Consider the following 13,181-nt stretch of genomic DNA (forward strand, 5'->3'; position numbering starts at 1 on the left):
ACCCTGGTTGGCGGGATGTGTGGGCACAGGTTTTGCAGTTCCTGTGGTGGCAAAAGAAACGGCCAATATCTCTGGTGTTGTGTTCCGTTTGTAGGTGGCATAAATGGCCAAGGTTGTATGTAATCTGCAGAGGTAGCTGGGGGTGGAGGGTGATAACCAGGGAATCCCTGCCCTTTTTTGGGGTTGGAGGAGTGTGTTTCAAATGTGAAGGTACAGGAAATGGACGAGATGTTTGGGAGGGCTTCATCAACCAGGTAGGAGGGGAAATTGCGGACTTTGGAAAGGCGGCCATTTGGTGTGATCTGTGGTGAACTAGTCATACAGTCGTAGAATCACAGAGATATCCAGCAATGAAACTAGCCCTTCGGTCCAAGCCGCCCATGCCGTCCAGATATCCCAAAGTAATCTAGTTCACCTGCCAGCAGCCAGCCCATAACCCTCCTAATCCTTCCTATTCATATACTCTTCAAAATGCATTTTACATGCTGCAATTGTACCAACCCCCACCTATTCCTCTGGCAGCTGATTCTATACACGTACAATCCTCAGCGTGAAAAAGTTGCCACTGAGATTTCTCTTATTTCATCCAACTCTCACCCTAAATTTGTGCCCTCTAATTCTGGACTCTCACACGTCATGGAAAATACTTTGGCTATTTTTCCTATCCATGACCCTCCTAACTTTGGAGCCTCCATAAGGTCACCCCTCAGCCTCCAACGCTCGAGGCAAAATAGCCCCAACCAGTTCAGCCTTTCCCTGTAGCTCAAAGCCTCCAACCCTGGCAACATCCTTGTAAATCCTTTCTGGACCCTTTCAAGTTTCACCGCATGAATTAGGTAGGAAGGAAACCAGAATTGTACGCAATATTCCGAAAGGGGACGAAGCAATGTCCAGGACAGCCGCAAAATGGACGCAATTTTCTGAGCAATAAAGCAAAGGATAAGAAACGCATTGTTCACTATCCTATCTACCAGCGACTACACTTTCAAGGAGCTATGAACGTGCACTCCATGGTCTCTTTATTCATCAACACTCCCTATGTCCTGACCGTTAAGTGGAAAAGTCCTGCTGAGTTTTGCTTTCCCAAAATGCAGCGCCTCGCATTCATCTTAATTAATCACCTGCCCCTTCTCAGCCGATTGGCCCATCTGACAAAGATCTTGTTGTAATCTGTGGCAACATTCCTTTGCTGTCCATGACACATCCAATGATGATGTCATCTGCATGCTTACTGATAATGCCTCATATGATCACATCCATATCATTTATAAAAACGACGAAAAGTCGAGGACCCAGCACCGATCGTTTTGGCACTCCACTGGTCACAGGCCCCCAGTTTGAAAAGCAACCCTCGGCCACCACACTCTTCCTTCTACCGTTCAGCTACTTCAATATTCAAATGCCTACTTCTCCCTATATTCGCTGAGATCTAACCATGCTAATCAGTCTCCCATGGGAAAACTTGTCGAACGCCTGAGTGAAGTCCATTTAGATGACATCTATCGCTGTGCCATCATGAATCCTATTAGTTACTGTGATGGAAAATTATCCATTTCGTGTGGAATTTGAAAGAGAATGATTTTGGAACATTTAATGCTGTGCTGAGCTTTGTAAACAATACTTTGGTGAGGTTTGCGGCCAGCTTGTCGCTGTTTCAAATTTGTAAACATTCAACTCGATCTTGCAAGAGTCGGACGCAGTGAAAGAAGAAAAAATCTGTTATGTCCAAGACCAGGGGATGAGAGAACAACAACTTGAGTTTTCCCAGTCGTTTCCCTTGAGTGTTAGATAAGAAACAGTATAAGGCAAGTATCTGAACAATGCTCAGATAACCCTGATATTGAGGCATTGAGATGAAAGTACTGGGGTCAATTCTGCTGAATTTAAATAAAGCTCCTTTCTTTGCCCTTGCTAAGAGTTGAGTCAAGTCAATTTAATTTCCGCGACAGTAAACTTATGGGGCCCGTCCCGGTACCAGGCAACTGAGTGGGATTCTGAAGATTCCTAGGAGGCGTAGCCGCCAGCGCCATGAAGTTGTTTCTCTTCATTTCGAGCGGTCAATTGGCCCTTTTCTGTGAGAGGACCCCGAATCTGTCGATCACACAAGCACCGGCATTCGGATCGAATAGGATCGCGGTACCTATCGTGACTTAAGTAATCCTACATAGAAACTCATTGTAAGAGAATAAATAAAGCAGGGACAGGGTTCAGTGAACTCTTGCGTGGCATTAGAGCAAAGCCCAAGGGAAGGGAACAACCGTCTCTGGAGTGTTTCAGAGACAGCAAATTTAAGGGTGGTTTTAGACTTGGAGCCACCACTGGCTTAGTTGGACTCACCAAAGGCGTACTGGATTCGTGGTTTCTTGGTTGACGAAAACCAAGGCATTGAGGCGGACTGTCCAATGCGAGAGGGGACCTCCGGAGGTAAGAAAGCAAGTCAAAGAGATAAAATAACGGTAGTGTGTGTGTGTGTGTGTGTGTGTGTGTGTGTGTGTGTGTGTGTGTGTGTGTGTGTGTGTGAGAGAGAGAGAGAGAGAGATGAATACTTTTCCAGTTACTCTAAAAATGCGCTCCGACAAGAGCAAACAAAAGGACAGTCCACACAGTACTTGAAATGGCCAACCAAAAATGCAATACATGCGAAATAATTACGTCCTCGCGTGTGTAAAGCAGTTAGAATTGTGGATCAAGGAATGTGGTTTACCTGGGGGAGGAAGATTTAGTAAATGACAGGTGGAAATATTGAGGTCGATGATGGAGTAGAGAGAGGAGAAAAGGACGCGAAAAATAAAACATTTGAATTGGAACGCTTATAACATGAGGCAGATATCAGCGAAAGGAAATCTCGAGTAGGTGATAGATCAAGTCCACGTACAAACACCAGCACACATGCAGACGCGAGCGTAAAACAATCTAACGATGCTGTACAGTGTCCTAATTAAGTTTCATATTCTGACTTTTTTGACTGCCCTCCGAGACCAACAGTTCCCCTACGAGATCCGCCTGGCCGAAGGTTCCACGTCAGTGGCCAAGGCCTCATGGTCTGCTGAATCACCAGTCGCACGCCAGACCTGCAACCAATTGAAGCAAGAAGCTCAAAAGAAGGAATTCCACTCCAAGATGGAAAGGCATCCAGATGCTGGAATCTGAAACCAAAAGAGAAAATGCTGGAAAATCTCAGTAGGTTTGCCACCATCTGCAAGGAGATAAAAGAGCTGACGTTTCGAGTCTAACTGACCCTTTGTTAAAGACAATAAAGGGGAGAATTAGGGAGCTATTTACACCAGGCTGAGAGAAGGTGAGTCAAGGCTTCTGATGCAAAGGTGATAATGACAGTGCACGGAGAGAGAAAAGGGAGATGAGGAGCCGTGAATGACCAAGGCTGAAGCTAGTGCTATGTGACAAAATATGTGGGGGATGGGTGAAGCAGATGCAAAATTGAAAACAGAGGAGAAGCGTAGCAAAGGGGGAAGAGGAGAGGAAAGCTGGATTGACAGTGTGGGAAGCGACAGAATGAGAGACTGTCAAGAAATAAGAGGTACGGTACAGAACAGGGAAATAACACAAATAAAAAGGTAATTAAGATAAACTTATCCGAAGTTGTTCGAATTGCACAACTTCAGACAATTTTACTTCAATATTTTATTGTTTTTTTTATCATTTCACCTGCAATATCATAGAGCCATTAGATAAAACAAAGTCCTCGGTCGAACTCGTTCATTACGAACATATAACCTCAACTGATTCAGCCACGATTGCATGCACTTGACTCATGTCTCTCTAAACCCTTCCTATTCAAATACGCGTCTAAATTCCTTAAAAGAATTGGAATTGAACCAGCCATCAACAGCTCGTCTGTCAAATTTTTGCTGACACGCAACATCCCCTGCATGAAGCCGTTGCTCCTCACTGCATTTCGAATTCTCACTCGACCACAACAGATTTATACCCTCTCGTTCGGCACTGCCCCACCTGATCGAAAAGAACTTATCTACTTACCCGATTCATGCCCCTCATGATTGAAAATCCTCCATAAGATCAGCTCCCAGCCTCTGACGCGCAGGGCAAAATAACGAGAGAGTGTTCAGCCTGTAAACAAATATCGTCTGGAGAAACGTACCTTCAACGATCGCTCACTGTGCTTCTGAAAACTCACAGACCTTTGGTGTCAGGGTTATGAGCTGCTGACAAACTGCTGCGAACCTTATGCTAAATGTATTTGAATTGTAATCTAACAGTGGGATTCTTTCTGCTCTCGAAGGATGAAGTTGTTTTAGAGTCAGCAACAGCGCAGAACTCAATTGCACGTTTTGCTCAATGAGTCATGTTGCTTATGCACCTTTTCCATTTTCAAATGTAGGATGTAGCTTTCTGTCAGATGCTGTCATCTTAGCAGCTGATCTGTCGCTGAAAAACGCTACGGGAAGGCGTGATAACTTGCTAAATATGCTGTCAAACGAAGATTGCAAAAGCAACATGAGTCATTGAGCAAAACGTGCAACTGAGTTCTGCGCTGTTGCTGACTTCGGAAAAGTCAATGATTTTTTTTTGAAAAGCTATGCAACGAAAGGAAATACGACAGACGATCGTGCGATCGATAACAAATCAGAATATGAATAGCCGCTGCGTTTCAGAGAACCAGCAATATAGGCATTTGCTTTCAGCTACCAGCTGCGTTTTACGATAAGCTTAGCTAGTCAGAGCGTGGGTTCAATCCCCACACTAACCGTCTCGTTACCTGTGTTGTGTCAAGTTTCGAGTCTTTTACTTGAACTATCTGCAAGAACTTGTCACATGATCGATTTAAACGTGTATTTATTCGAAAGACGACCATCGCTGTCATAGAACATCAACGCGTTGGTCCTATGCCGGATCTCAGCTGCGTTGCTGTATTTTCAAACAATGTGTCCCACGAAACCACAAAATCACCAAGCAGAAAGCCTCACCGGCGCAATAAAACATTTGACAGGGATAGACGCACAACTCGATCACCGTACCCATGATGACTGGTGGATGTTGTCTGCAGCAAATCAATCAGTCTCAATTGTTTTCACAAAGAAATGCAAAACATGAAATACATAAAGTCGACCTGGCACAGTCTCGGAGGAGAACCAGAATTCAGGCTTCAATTCACTTCAAAGATTCGTTCAACTCATTTTCCTGGATCTCTGTTACTACATTTCTCGCGACTTCCATAGGGAATTCATTCGCTTGCTCACCTCTCATGCATCGACACTGGAGTCATCATATACCCAGCAATATCACAGAGTCATTAATAAAAGCAAATTACTGCAGATGCTGGAATTCGAAACCAAAAGAGAACATGCTGGAAAATCTCAGCAGGTCTGGCACCATCTGCAAGGAGAGAAAAGAGTTGACGTTTCGAGTCTAACTGACCCTTTGTTAAAGATTTTGAAAAAAGGGTAGATTTACAGAGCTATTAACACCAGGCTGAGAGAAGGTGAGTCAAGGCTCCAGATGCAAAGGTGATAATGACAGTGCACGGAGAGATTAAAGGGAGATGAGGAGCCGCGAATGACCAAGGCTGAAGCCAGTGTTACGTGACAAAATATGTGGGGCATGTGGAAAACAGAGACAAAATGGAAAACAGGGGAGAGGCGTAGCAAAGCGGCAAGAGGAGAGGAAAAATGTATTGACAGAGTGGGAAGCGACAGAAAGAGAGACAATCAAGAAATAAGAGGTACACAACAGTGAGAAAAACGCAAATAAAAAAGGTAAGTAAAATAATTGAAATAAAATTATCTGAAGTTGTTTGAATTTAACAACTTCAGACAATTTTACTTCATTATTTTATTCATCTCTTTTATCATTTCACCTGCAATATCATAGAGCCATTAGATATGGACAGCACTGAAAACACAATCTTCGGTCTTGCTCATCCATTCCGAACAGATATCCTCAACTGATCCAGCCACGATTGCATGCAATTGACCCATGTCTCTCTAAACCCTTCCTATTCAAATACACATCCAAATTCCTTGAAAGTATTGGAATTGTACCAGCCATCACCAGCTCGTCTGGCAACTTATTGCAGACACTCACCACCCTTTGCGTGACGCAGTTGCTCCTCACTGCCTGTCGAATTCTCACCCTCCCACACCAGATTTATACCCTCTCGTGCTGCACTGCCCCACCTGAGCGAAACGAACTTATCTATTTACCCGAGAAATGCCCCTCATGATTGAAAAACCTTCATAAGGTCAGCTCCCAGCCTCTGACGCGCCAGGCAAAATAGTGAGAGAGTGTTCAGCCTGTAAGCGTTTGCACCTTTTCCATTTTCAAATGTAGGATGTAGCATGCTGTCTGAAGCAGTCATCTTAGCAGCTGATCTGTCGCTGACAAACGCTGCAGGAAGGCGTGCTAACCTGCTAAATATGCTGTCAAACGAAGATTGCAAAAGCAACATGAGTCATTGAGCAAAACGTGCAATTGAGTTCTGCGCTGTTGCTGACTCTAAAGCAACTGCGTCCTTCGGGAGCAGAAAGAATCCCACAGTTGAGTTCCAATTCCAATGCATTTGGCATAAGGTTCGCAGCAGTTTATCAGCAGCACATAACCCTGACTCCAAAGGTCTGTGAGTTTCCAGAAGCACAGTGAGCGATCGTTGAAGGTACGTTTCAACCAGATGATATTTGTCAACATGACAAGCTGCAGCTGAGCTGGTGGCATTGCGATTGAAATTGCATGCGTCCGAACATTGTGCTTAATTTTGGATATCAGAGCAAATGGTTAGCTCGAGTGTGCGCGTTCGGAAAAGTCAATTTTTTTTTGTTAAAAAACTTTGCATCGGAAGGAAATACTTCAGACGATCGTGCGATCGATTGCAAATCGGAAAACGCATAGCCGCCGTGGTTGTGAGCGCAGGCAATATAAGCCTTTGTTTTGAGCGTGCGGCGGCGTCGGTCGGTTAGCTTAGCTGGTTAGAGCGTGGTGCTAATAACGCCAAGGTCGTGGGTTCAATCCCCATTCTGACCATGTGCAGCGCTCGTCTCGTCAGCTGTGCTTGCTCAAGGTTTGTCGTGGCTTTTGCTTTCACCGTCTGCAAGAACTTGTCACATGATCGATTCAGATGTGTATTCATTCGAAAGCTGACCATCGCTGTTGTGGAACATCAACTCGTTGGTCCCATGCCGGATCTCAGCTGCGTTGTTGTATTTCCAAACAAAGTGCACCACGAAACCACAAAATCACCCAGCAGAAAGCCTCACCGGCGCAATACAACATTTGACTGGGATATACGCACAACTCGATCACCGTACCCATGATGACTGGTGGATGTTGTCTGCAGCAAATCAATCAGTCTCAATTGTTTTCACAAAGAAATGCAAAACATGAAATATATAATGTATTAGGTCGACCTGGCACAGTCTCGGAGGAGAACCAGAATTCAGGCTTCAATTCACTTCAAAGATTCGTTCAACTCATTTTCCTGGATCTCTGTTACTACATTTCCCGCGACTTCCAGAGGGAATTCATTCGCTTGCTCACCTCTCATGCATCGACACTGGAGTCATCATATCCCCAGCAATATCACAGAGTCATTAATAAAAGCAAATTACTGCAGATGCTGGAATTCGAAACCAAAAGAGAACATGCTGGAAAATCTCAGCAGGTCTGGCACCATCTGCAAGGAGAGAAAAGAGTTGACGTTTCGAGTCTAACTGACCCTTTGTTAAAGATTTTGAAAAAAGGGTAGATTTACAGAGCTATTAACACCAGGCTGAGAGAAGGTGAGTCAAGGCTCCAGATGCAAAGGTGATAATGACAGTGCACGGAGAGATTAAAGGGAGATGAGGAGCCGCGAATGACCAAGGCTGAAGCCAGTGTTACGTGACAAAATATGTGGTGCATGTGGAAAACAGAGACAAAATGGAAAACAGGGGAGAAGCGTAGCAAAGCGGGCAGAAGAGAGGAAAAATGTATTGACAGAGTGGGAAGCGACAGAAAGAGAGACAATCAAGAAATAAGAGGTACACAACAGTGAGAAAAACGCAAATAAAAAAGGTAAGTAAAATAATTGAAATAATATTATCTGAAGTTGTTTGAATTTAACAACTTCAGACAATTTTACTTCATTATTTTATTCATCTCTTTTATCATTTCACCTGCAATATCATAGAGCCATTAGATATGGACAGCACTGAAAACACAATCTTCGGTCTTGCTCATCCATTCCGAACAGATATCCTCAACTGATCCAGCCACGATTGCATGCACTTGACCCATGTCTCTCTAAACCCTTCCTATTCAAATACACATCCAAATTCCTTAAAAGTATTGGAATTGTACCAGCCATCACCAGCTCGTCTGGCAACTTATTGCAGACACTCACCACCCTTTGCGTGACGCAGTTGCTCCTCACTGCCTGTCGAATTCTCACCCTCCCACACCAGATTTATACCCTCTCGTGCTGCACTGCCCCACCTGAGCGAAACGAACTTATCTATTTACCCGAGAAATGCCCCTCATGATTGAAAAACCTTCATAAGGTCAGCTCCCAGCCTCTGACGCGCCAGGCAAAATAGTGAGAGAGTGTTCAGCCTGTAAGCGTTTGCACCTTTTCCATTTTCAAATGTAGGATGTAGCATGCTGTCTGAAGCAGTCATCTTAGCAGCTGATCTGTCGCTGACAAACGCTGCAGGAAGGCGTGCTAACCTGCTAAATATGCTGTCAAACGAAGATTGCAAAAGCAACATGAGTCATTGAGCAAAACGTGCAATTGAGTTCTGCGCTGTTGCTGACTCTAAAGCAACTGCGTCCTTCGGGAGCAGAAAGAATCCCACAGTTGAGTTCCAATTCCAATGCATTTGGCATAAGGTTCGCAGCAGTTTATCAGCAGCACATAACCCTGACTCCAAAGGTCTGTGAGTTTCCAGAAGCACAGTGAGCGATCGTTGAAGGTACGTTTCAACCAGATGATATTTGTCAACATGACAAGCTGCAGCTGAGCTGGTGGCATTGCGATTGAAATTGCATGCGTCCGAACATTGTGCTTAATTTTGGATATCAGAGCAAATGGTTAGCTCGAGTGTGCGCGTTCGGAAAAGTCAATTATTTTTGTTAAAAAACTTTGCATCGGAAGGAAATACTTCAGACGATCGTGCGATCGATTGCAAATCGGAAAACGCATAGCCGCCGTGGTTGTGAGCGCAGGCAATATAAGCCTTTGTTTTGAGCGTGCGGCGGCGTCGGTCGGTTAGCTTAGCTGGTTAGAGCGTGGTGCTAATAACGCCAAGGTCGTGGGTTCAATCCCCATTCTGACCATGTGCAGCGCTCGTCTCGTCAGCTGTGCTTGCTCAAGGTTTGTCGTGGCTTTTGCTTTCACCGTCTGCAAGAACTTGTCACATGATCGATTCAGATGTGTATTCATTCGAAAGCTGACCATCGCTGTTGTGGAACATCAACTCGTTGGTCCCATGCCGGATCTCAGCTGCGTTGTTGTATTTCCAAACAAAGTGCACCACGAAACCACAAAATCACCCAGCAGAAAGCCTCACCGGCGCAATACAACATTTGACTGGGATATACGCACAACTCGATCACCGTACCCATGATGACTGGTGGATGTTGTCTGCAGCAAATCAATCAGTCTCAATTGTTTTCACAAAGAAATGCAAAACATGAAATATATAATGTATTAGGTCGACCTGGCACAGTCTCGGAGGAGAATCAGAATTCAGGCTTCAATTCACTTCAAAGATTCGTTCAACTCATTTTCCTGGATCTCTGTTACTACATTTCCCGCGACTTCCAGAGGGAATTCATTCGCTTGCTCACCTCTCATGCATCGACACTGGAGTCATCATATCCCCAGCAATATCACAGAGTCATTAATAAAAGCAAATTACTGCAGATGCTGGAATTCGAAACCAAAAGAGAACATGCTGGAAAATCTCAGCAGGTCTGGCACCATCTGCAAGGAGAGAAAAGAGTTGACGTTTCGAGTCTAACTGACCCTTTGTTAAAGATTTTGAAAAAAGGGTAGATTTACAGAGCTATTAACACCAGGCTGAGAGAAGGTGAGTCAAGGCTCCAGATGCAAAGGTGATAATGACAGTGCACGGAGAGATTAAAGGGAGATGAGGAGCCGCGAATGACCAAGGCTGAAGCCAGTGTTACGTGACAAAATATGTGGTGCATGTGGAAAACAGAGACAAAATGGAAAACAGGGGAGAAGCGTAGCAAAGCGGGCAGAAGAGAGGAAAAATGTATTGACAGAGTGGGAAGCGACAGAAAGAGAGACAATCAAGAAATAAGAGGTACACAACAGTGAGAAAAACGCAAATAAAAAAGGTAAGTAAAATAATTGAAATAAAATTATCTGAAGTTGTTTGAATTTAACAACTTCAGACAATTTTACTTCATTATTTTATTCATCTCTTTTATCATTTCACCTGCAATATCATAGAGCCATTAGATATGGACAGCACTGAAAACACAATCTTCGGTCTTGCTCATCCATTCCGAACAGATATCCTCAACTGATCCAGCCACGATTGCATGCACTTGACCCATGTCTCTCTAAACCCTTCCTATTCAAATACACATCCAAATTCCTTAAAAGTATTGGAATTGTACCAGCCATCACCAGCTCGTCTGGCAACTTATTGCAGACACTCACCACCCTTTGCGTGACGCAGTTGCTCCTCACTGCCTGTCGAATTCTCACCCTCCCACACCAGATTTATACCCTCTCGTGCTGCACTGCCCCACCTGAGCGAAACGAACTTATCTATTTACCCGAGAAATGCCCCTCATGATTGAAAAACCTTCATAAGGTCAGCTCCCAGCCTCTGACGCGCCAGGCAAAATAGTGAGAGAGTGTTCAGCCTGTAAGCGTTTGCACCTTTTCCATTTTCAAATGTAGGATGTAGCATGCTGTCTGAAGCAGTCATCTTAGCAGCTGATCTGTCGCTGACAAACGCTGCAGGAAGGCGTGCTAACCTGCTAAATATGCTGTCAAACGAAGATTGCAAAAGCAACATGAGTCATTGAGCAAAACGTGCAATTGAGTTCTGCGCTGTTGCTGACTCTAAAGCAACTGCGTCCTTCGGGCGCAGAAAGAATCCCACAGTTGAGTTCCAATTCCAATGCATTTGGCATAAGGTTCGCAGCAGTTTATCAGCAGCACATAACCCTGACTCCAAAGGTCTGTGAGTTTCCAGAAGCACAGTGAGCGATCGTTGAAGGTACGTTTCAACCAGATGATATTTGTCAACATGACAAGCTGCAGCTGAGCTGGTGGCATTGCGATTGAAATTGCATGCGTCCGAACATTGTGCTTAATTTTGGATATCAGAGCAAATGGTTAGCTCGAGTGTGCGCGTTCGGAAAAGTCAATTATTTTTGTTAAAAAACTTTGCATCGGAAGGAAATACTTCAGACGATCGTGCGATCGATTGCAAATCGGAAAACGCATAGCCGCCGTGGTTGTGAGAGCAGGCAATATAAGCCTTTGTTTTGAGCGTGCGGCTGCGTAGGTCGGTTAGCTTAGCTGGTTAGAGCGTGGTGTTAATAACGCCAAGGTCGTGGGTTCAATCCCCACACTGATCATGTGCAGCGATCGTCTCGTCAGCTGTGCTTGCTCAAGGTTTGTCGTGGCTTTTGCTTTCACCGTCTGCAAGAACTTGTCACATGATCGATTCAGATGTGTATTCATTCGAAAGCTGACCATCGCTGTTGTGGAACATCAACTCGTTGGTCCCATGCCGGATCTCAGCTGCGTTGTTGTATTTCCAAATAAAGTGCACCACGAAACCACAAAATCACCCAGCAGAAAGCCTCACCGGCGCAATACAACATTTGACAGGGATATACGCACAACTCGATCACCGTACCCATGATGACTGGTGGATGTTGTCTGTAGCAAATCAATCAGTCTCAATTGTTTTCACAAAGAAATGCAAAACATGAAATATATAATGTATTAGGTCGACCTGGCACAGTCTCGGAGGAGAATCAGAATTCAGGCTTCAATTCACTTCAAAGATTCGTTCAACTCATTTTCCTGGATCTCTGTTACTACATTTCCCGCGACTTCCAGAGGGAATTCATTCGCTTGCTCACCTCTCATGCATCGACACTGGAGTCATCATATACCCAGCAATATCACAGAGTCATTAATAAAAGCAAATTACTGCAGATGCTGGAATTCGAAACCAAAAGAGAAAATGCTGGAAAATCTCAGCAGGTCTGGCACCATCTGCAAGGAGAGAAAAGAGTTGACGTTTCGAGTCTAACTGACCCTGTGTTAAAGATTTTGAAAAAAGGGTAGATTTACAGAGCTATTAACACCAGGCTGAGAGAAGGTGAGTCAAGGCTCCAGATGCAAAGGTGATAATGACAGTGCACGGAGAGATTAAAGGGAGATGAGGAGCCGCGAATGACCGAGGCTGAAGCCAGTGTTACGTGACAAAATATGTGGGGCATGTGGAAAACAGAGACAAAATGGAAAACAGGGGAGAAGCGTAGCAAAGCGGGCAGAGGAGAGGAAAAATGTATTGACAGAGTGGGAAGCGACAGAAAGAGAGACAATCAAGAAATAAGAGGTACACAACAGTGAGAAAAACGCAAATAAAAAAGGGAAGTAAAATAATTGAAATAAAATTATCTGAAGTTGTTTGAATTTAACAACTTCAGACAATTTTACTTCATTATTTTATTCATCTCTTTTATCATTTCACCTGCAATATCATAGAGCCATTAGATATGGACAGCACTGAAAACACAATCTTCGGTCTTGCTCATCCATTCCGAACAGATATCCTCAACTGATCCAGCCACGATTGCATGCACTTGACCCATGTCTCTCTAAACCCTTCCTATTCAAATACACATCCAAATTCCTTAAAAGTATTGGAATTGTACCAGCCATCACCAGCTCGTCTGGCAACTTATTGCAGACACTCACCACCCTTTGCGTGACGCAGTTGCTCCTCACTGCCTGTCGAATTCTCACCCTCCCACACCAGATTTATACCCTCTCGTGCTGCACTGCCCCACCTGAGCGAAACGACCTTATCTATTTACCCGAGAAATGCCCCTCATGATTGAAAAACCTTCATAAGGTCAGCTCCCAGCCTCTGACGCGCCAGGCAAAATAGTGAGAGAGTGTTCAGCCTGTAAGCGTTTGCACCTTTTCCATTTTCAAATGTAGGATG

General features: G+C 44.4%; 3 non-coding genes across 3 annotated transcripts; all 3 read left to right on the forward strand.

Moving 5' to 3' along the window:
* The first annotated feature begins 6,922 nt into the window (after positions 1-6,922).
* On the forward strand, positions 6,923-6,996 carry trnai-aau (transfer RNA isoleucine (anticodon AAU)). Its single transcript has one exon. It is a non-coding gene; the product is annotated as a tRNA-Ile (tRNA).
* Positions 6,997-9,211: 2,215 nt separating this feature from the next.
* Positions 9,212-9,285, forward strand: trnai-aau (transfer RNA isoleucine (anticodon AAU)). The gene has a single exon. It is a non-coding gene; the product is annotated as a tRNA-Ile (tRNA).
* Positions 9,286-11,500: 2,215 nt separating this feature from the next.
* On the forward strand, positions 11,501-11,574 carry trnai-aau (transfer RNA isoleucine (anticodon AAU)). Its single transcript has one exon. It is a non-coding gene; the product is annotated as a tRNA-Ile (tRNA).
* The last annotated feature ends 1,607 nt before the right edge of the window (positions 11,575-13,181 follow it).

Source organism: Hemiscyllium ocellatum, unplaced genomic scaffold, assembly GCF_020745735.1.
Source record: "Hemiscyllium ocellatum isolate sHemOce1 unplaced genomic scaffold, sHemOce1.pat.X.cur. scaffold_814_pat_ctg1, whole genome shotgun sequence".
NCBI classification, from domain to species: domain Eukaryota; kingdom Metazoa; phylum Chordata; class Chondrichthyes; order Orectolobiformes; family Hemiscylliidae; genus Hemiscyllium; species Hemiscyllium ocellatum.